Below are 7183 nucleotides of genomic sequence, written 5' to 3'. Positions count from 1 at the left end.
AGAGAAGATGAAGGAAAAGAGGATGGAAAGGCGATGGTAGAGAAGATGAAGGAAAAGAGGATGGGAAGGCTCTGGTAGAGAAGATGAAGGAAAAGAGGATGGGAAGGTGATGGTAGAGAAGATGAAGGAAAAGAGGATGGGAAGGCGATGGTAGAGAAGATGAAGGAAAAGAGGATGGGAAGGCGATGGTAGAGAAGATGAAGGAAAAGAGGATGGGAAGGCGATGGTAGAGAAGATGAAGGAAAAGAGGATGGGAAGGCTCTGGTAGAGAAGATGAAGGAAAAGAGGATGGGAAGGCGATGGTAGAGAAGATGAAGGAAAAGAGGATGGGAAGGCTCTGCTAGAGAAGATGAAGGAAAAGAGGATGGGAAGGCTCTGCTAGAGAAGATGAAGGAAAAGAGGATGGGAAGGCTCTGCTAGAGAAGATGAAGGAAAAGCAGACGGAAAGGTGCTGCTAGAGACTGCTCCAACATTACGCGATGATGAGACCGGTAAGAAAACTTACTGCTCCCTCATGGCACCTTTTTGTTCTGTGAATCAGCTTGAGAATTGGTTTTCTTTTTCATTACAAAATGTGTCAAAACTTCTGTAAGAGAGATGCCCAAAGTGCTTCCTGAGGGATCTGTCCTTCAGGAAGAGGGAAGTGTTGGTACACTGCCAGGAGCATCTTGTTTAAGAGTTCTGTCAAGGCTGGAAGGATCATTGTTCTTTGGAAGGGATTTGTCACTTACATGAAAGGAGCTATTAGAAAAGACAGGCTGCACTGCAGACCAGGACCTTGTGCTTTATTCCTGAGTTACATTCTAATGGCAGGGAAAGGTGGGGGCTGGTCTCTTCTCCCAGGCAGCAGGTGATAGGACAAAGAGGAAACGGCTTTAGGTTGTGCCAAGGGAGGTTTAGGCTGAATAATGGGAGAGAATTCTTTCCTGCAGGAGCGGTCAGGCATTGGAACAGGCTCCAGGGAGGTGGTGGAGTCATTGTCTCTGGAGGTGTTTAAAAAATGTGTAGATGTGGCACTTTGGGATGCAGCTTAATGGGATTGGTGGTGTTGGGTTGGCAATTTGGACTTGATGATCTCAGAGGTCTTTTCCAACCCAAACTATTCTGTGGTTCTAAGATGTCTTTCTAAGCATGTAAAGAGCTTTCGGATGCCGTGGAGCTGGAGAAGGCTCCCTGGCTGTCTGCTGGGTGCGATGGTGACTTTTCCCTTCGGAGGTGCCTGGCAGCAGGCGTTCGCCGCCCACGCTGCCGGCGGAGCCGCTCTCGGCGTGCCCTGTCCCGGGCTGCGGGCACTGGCGCGACCGCAGCGCCACCTGCTGGCCGCGACCACTCGCGGCCCGCTACATCCCCATCCCGGGATGCTGCCCGCAGCTCCAGGAACACATCTTTTTTCCCCAGGAGATGGGGTGGGAGCTGCCGGGGTGCTGCCTGCAGCCCCCGCGTTGGCGGGAGCGGTAAGGGGGAAAGGAAAGCTGCGCTGTGCTCTCCGTGGAACAGAATCACGGTCGTGGGCTCCTCCCGGTTGGAAGAGACCTTTGAGATCGTTGGGTCAAGCCCTTAAGCCAGCACTGCCAGAGCACCACTACATCATAGAATCATAGCTGCGTTTGGGCGGGCCGGGACCTCTAAAGCTCACCCAGTCCAACCTCCCTGCAGTCAGCAGAGACATGCCTAAGGTTGCTCAGAGCCCCAAACAATCTGACCTGGAATGGCTCCAGGGATGGGGCATCTACCACCTCCCTGGGCCAGTGTCTGACCACCCTCAGCATAAAAAAAAATGTGTATTTTTTCCTTCTATTTTGTCTGAATCTCACTCTTTTAGTTTGAACTTGGGACCCCTTGTCATATCATTACTGGTCCTGCTATAAAAAGTCTGTCTCAAACTTGCTTATAGACTTCCTTTAAGTACTGAAAGTCCACTAGAAAGTCTCTCTGGAACCTTCCCTTCTCCAGGCTGAACAACTTCATCTCTCTCAGCCTCATGTTCCTCAGCATCACATCTACATGACATTGAAACCCCTCCAGGGTTGGTGACTCAACCACTGCCTGAGGCAGTCTGTTCCAGGGCTTGACAACCCTTTTGGGGAAGACATATCCCCTAATGTTCAACCTAAACCTCTACTGATGCAACTTGAGGCCAATTCTTCTTGTCTTATGACTTGTTACAGGGGAGACCAACACTCATTTCACAACCTCTGTTCAGGTAGCTGCAGAGCACAAGAAGGTCTCCCCCGAGCCTCCCTTTTCTCAAGACTGAACAACTCCACTTCTCTCAGTTGCTCTTAATAACCCCTCTAGATTCTTTACCAGCTTTTTTTCCTCCAGCACCTCGCTGTCCTTCTTGTAGTGAGGCCCAAAACTGAACCCTGTATCTGAGGGAGGATGAGACAGGTCTGTGTCAGGGTGCCCACTGGGAAGTAGCCGGCAGCTATTGGTAAGAAAGACAACAAACCCTTCTCTTTTCAGTGGCACTGCCACTCCTCTCCTGCTGTGATTCAGCTGCTTATCTGCTATGGCAGGCAGAGCCAGCCATAAAAGCCTAAAACCCATTCTGTCACCAAAGTAAATCAAGAACACAAAATTGCTGAAGGCTGATTTCTGACTTCCCTCCCTTTGCAAGCCTGGATTTCATTTCCTAGTGCTCTGCAAACAAACTCAATGCACTCGGATAGGTCAGGTATTGTCCAGGTCCTCTACACCAAAAGCACTGAGTCTGCTGGGTGAGTAGGTGGCAGAGTGGAGAATTTTGGCTCCTCTTGATCCCTTAATCTGGCTGCAGAGCACAGCAGGAAAAGGTGGATGTGGGAGAGGAGCACAGAGAGGTTATCTGAGGGGCAGGGCTTTTCAAAAGCAGCTCTCTCTAAAATGAGCCCTGGTGGTACTAATTGCTGATTTATTTGTGCTAGGAATTCCTCCCAGTGCAGCAAACATTCCTTACAGATTATTCCTCTCCAACACACAGCAGATAATTTTGAAGCTTGGGTTGAGTGCTATGCTTCACATGTTTTCCTCCAGATAACATAGAATCAGTAAGGGTTGGAAGGGACCACAAGGATCATCTAGTTCCAACCCCCCTGCCACAGGCAGGGACAACCTACCCTAGATCAGGCTGGCCAGAGAAACAGCTTCTCTCCTTCTTCCATGCCATCACATATTGTCCTTTGCTGCTAATCTCAAACTTCACCTGACACAACTAGCTTTCAAGAGCCTAAAGTTGTGTTTGCAGAAGAACCTCACTGCTCTGGAGTGTTCAACTTCACATTATTTTCTTGCTTTTCCTTCAGATCACATCAGAAATTCAGGTGAATTCTTGAATTCATGGAATTCAGCCTGAATTCATAGTGGCATGCACACTGAATTCCATTCAGGGGCTTCAAAAGTATTCTGCAGAAACATTTCTTTAGCAGAAGCCTCCTCCTTAGTGAAAGCATGAAAAGGGTGTCTGAAAAAATTAGTAGTTACTTAAAAAGAGCACCATGTCCTGCCCTTCCTTCTGGCTGTAGTGTCCTAGAATCATAGAAGCAACCAGGCTGGAAGAAACCTCCAAGATCACCCAGCCCTATCCAGTCAACCAGACCATGGCACTAAGTGTCCCATCCAGGCTTTGCTTCAACACCTCCAGGGACAGTGACTCCACCACCTCCCTGGGCAGCCCATTCCAATGCCAATCACTCTCTCTGCCAACAACTTCCTCCTAACATTCAGCCTAGACCTCCCTGGCACAACTTGAGGCTGTGTCCTCTTGTTCTGTTGCTGGTTGCCTGGCAGGAGAGATCAACCCCACCTGGCTACAACCTCCCTTCAGGTAGTTGTAGACAGCAATGAGCTCTGCCCTGAGCCTGCTCTTCTGCAGGCTGCACACCCCCAGCTCCCTCAGCCTCTCCTCAGAGGGCTGTGCTCCAGGTCTCTCACCAGCTTTGTTGCTCTTCTCTGGACACGTTTCAGTATCTCAGCATCTCTCTTGAATTGAAGAGCCCAGAACTGGACACAGTACTCAAATTGTTTTTGTGTCCCCGACCAACTTCTTACCCACTCCCAGCCTACTTGCTGGCAGAGCAATGTAAGGAGCAGAAAAGGTCTGGATGCTCTGTGCAAGCACTGCTCAGCAGTAGCTAACACATCCCTGTTCTATCAGTGCTGGCTTGGTCACTGGCCCAAAATGCAGCACCATAGGAACTATGACAAAGAAATGATTTCTGCCTCAGCCAAAGCCAAGAGGGATTTCAGGCTGTGCTGGATGCTACCACTGGGATCAGTAGGAAGGGACTCACAACAAAGTGGTGACATCTTTGGTGTATTATTCACTAAGAATGTCTTTTATAAGTGTGTTGGGAGGGGCGAGGGGGGAGGTTTGAATGCTCAGCACAACATTTGCTTAAGTGCTTTCTTTAGCTCTCCTAAATCCTCACACAGCAGCTGTGCTTCCCTACTGACTGCATTCACCTATGAGACCAGTGATGCTGTGGTTGCTTTCCCAGCTCCTTGTATCTGTGCTGTGCTCAACAGATGCCAAGTCCTTATGGCCTCTTAATTTTACATGACTTTGCAGGAATTTTCTTGGATTTGAAAGGAGGAGAACACCATGGGGGTGTGTGTGAGGATTCAAAGGCAGGTAAGTCTGATTCTGAATGTCTCACAAGTACTTTGTTTAAGTGAGTCTTATCAAGTAACATGAGCAGAGTTTATAATGGTGGTTGTTTCCATGCAGCTTGCAAGGGAAATCTTCATGAGAGACCTGCAGTCCCATCCCATCTTCCCTTCCTTTGGTAAGAGCATCCCAACTAACAGCTTCAAGGATGTTGTGAGGTCACTCTGCTTGGATTTGTTTCACAAAGTATCAAATATTTAAATGCCCATTAGTCTGAAGAACAGGGGTGTCAGGACCATCCTCCACCCTTTGGTCAGGACATGTGCTGCTCTAGATGTTTATATGCTGTGGTCTGGACTTCATCTGCCCCAGCTGACAGCCAAGGTGCAGGAAGCTCAGCTAGGAATTCCATCAGCACCATCCCTTAGGGTGGTATTTAACCTGGAAAAAAGAGTATTTGGGGCATTTAAAAGGCAGCCACACTTTTACCCTTCTGACACAGAATCAGTCAGGGTTGGAAGGGACCACAAGGATCATCTAGTTCCAAATGGGCTGGGACAACCTACCCTAGATCAGGCTGAATTGTAATTCCTGGTTTAAGAGATGACTGAAACACCTCACCCAGAACTTCAACTGGGTATGGTTTGGTTGGGTTGTGTCAGGGAAGAAGATTTTATTCAAGTGAGGCAGAGTAGGGTGGAGGAAGAGCCTCTCTCCAGGTTACCAGGACTCTGGAAAATTAAATATGCATATGGAGCTGTACTCAACTCTCCCACATCTTGCTTACAAGAACTAAACAAAGGTGGAGTGGCTGACCAGGAACCTTTTAGCAGTTCCGTTATTTCACCAGTGCCTCTCTGTGGTCCCAATTCAACAGGAGACTGAGAGGCTTTCTGTTGTGCTTGCTGTTGCAGAAGTCAAGGACAAAAGCAGTTGGTGGATGGCAGGATGCTAAATGGCAAAATGGTGAGTGCCCTTGGACACAGAGTCAATCCCTTGCCAGCACTGAGGGGGCAGACAGGAGTTAGAGCAGGTGCAAGGCAGCAGTGGGATGTGATTTGGCTCCATATGAATGGCAGTGCCCTAGGTGCACACTTCTTTCTGCTTGGAAGCTCTGCTTCTAGTTCTCACAGAAGCATAGAAAGGAGTAATTAATTGGTGATGCTCAAGGATTAGAGCAGAGAGGCAGTGCTGGGAGAGTGCTCATGAGAGGCAAGGTAGACACCTATTTGACCTGCACGAGGGGTGGAAGGCAGCAGAGGCTAACAGCCAGGGTGGAGGTCACCCAGGGAGGCTGTTTCAGCCCTGCCCTTGGTCCCCAGCCCTTGGATACTATCAGTCCATGCCCTGTTGCTGCCCACTGCTGTCACTGCCACCAAACTACTCCTAGCAGCTGTGTGTGTGCCACCACCTTGTGTCCCACAGCTGCTCCCAGATATATCATCTCCAGAAAGGAGCTGGCTGCCTTGGAGGCTGGATTCAAGGCCTGAGGGAGACCCATCAGTTAGTACCAGGTACCAGCACTGTCCTCTCCAACTCCTGGATTTCCCCAGAGTTTAAACTTTAGCTGAGCTCCAGAGACCTTGGATAATCATTAGCCAGGGAATCGATGCAGTCAGTTGCTTAGTCAGTGGGAGGTGATATCTCTTCTGAGTTCTATTTGCTACAGATAAGAGATCTAAGAGAAATAGTCTGATGAAACATCCCAATCGTAGGTCAGAAACCAGCCTGGAGCTGGTTCCATGTGCCTTTCCCCCCAGCACATCCACAGCATTCCCTTCTGGAGGCATTCCCTCTGCCCAGCTGAAGCCACTTCTTTCTGTTACGTATTTCTAGGAAATGAGTTTCAGGGCAATTTAAACCCCAGTCCCTATCCAGCACCCCACAGACAGCATTCACCATAAGGAGATGGCTATGGGGTTGGGTCTTCATAGCAAAGACTCAGCTATCATCTTTTTCCCAGAGCTGCAAGCTCCTTCTGTGTATGCAGTAACCCCAAAGGCTTTCCTCTTGATGCTCTTGGGCCTTGAGTCCAGGCAAGCTAGATCATCTGCAGCAGCTGAGCTTCCCAGCTTGTGTGCCACAAGATGGACTCAAAACCTACACCTAACTGGCCAGGATGGACCCTCTTCAGCCCAGCCTCATGTTCTCATCTGCAAAAGTAGGTTGGGTGGTTGTTTTTGTCTTTCCCTCCCCTTCAGATTTTCGCCCCAGTTGGTTCAGCTGGAAGAATGCAGCTGCCCTGGTACCAGATAGAGGTCGTTTCTGCTCACAAGGTAGGAAAAGCAGATGGCTGGCATTGCACTTTCAGCTCACAAGGAGCTCACAGGCCAAAAGCACAAGGAGTGATGCATTTTTGGGATGCCTCAGGGCCATAAACACCATCACTCTCCTGGAGCAACGTTTTACAAACTGATTTACTACTGCTGCTGCCTCCCAACAAGCTTTAAGCTTTCCCAGAAAAGAATGGAACCTGAAGAGCTCCATCCCATCTGGCAAAGTGTAGCCCAGCTTTAAGTACATGCTGAGGCAGGACGAAGGAAATACCTTCTCTTGGGCACTGCAGATGCTGCCCTTACCCTCCTGCTGGGGACA

General features: G+C 49.2%; 1 long non-coding RNA gene across 2 annotated transcripts; it reads left to right on the top strand.

Annotated features, from left to right (window-relative positions):
- Nucleotides 1–103: 103 nt before the first annotated feature.
- LOC135189755 (uncharacterized) lies at nucleotides 104–5548 on the top strand. 2 transcript variants are annotated; one of them, XR_010308285.1, is made up of 4 exons: nucleotides 104–491; nucleotides 4550–4612; nucleotides 4709–4766; nucleotides 5503–5548. It is a non-coding gene; the product is annotated as an uncharacterized LOC135189755 (long non-coding RNA). The 2 variants fall into 2 exon arrangements; XR_010308284.1 differs by having other exon boundaries at nucleotides 5466–5548.
- The last annotated feature ends 1635 nt before the right edge of the window (nucleotides 5549–7183 follow it).

This window comes from Pogoniulus pusillus, chromosome 34 (genome assembly GCF_015220805.1).
Source record: "Pogoniulus pusillus isolate bPogPus1 chromosome 34, bPogPus1.pri, whole genome shotgun sequence".
Lineage (NCBI taxonomy): Eukaryota > Metazoa > Chordata > Aves > Piciformes > Lybiidae > Pogoniulus > Pogoniulus pusillus.
The sequence above is the reverse complement of the archived record's forward strand: the minus strand, read 5'-3'. Positions and strand labels throughout refer to the sequence as shown.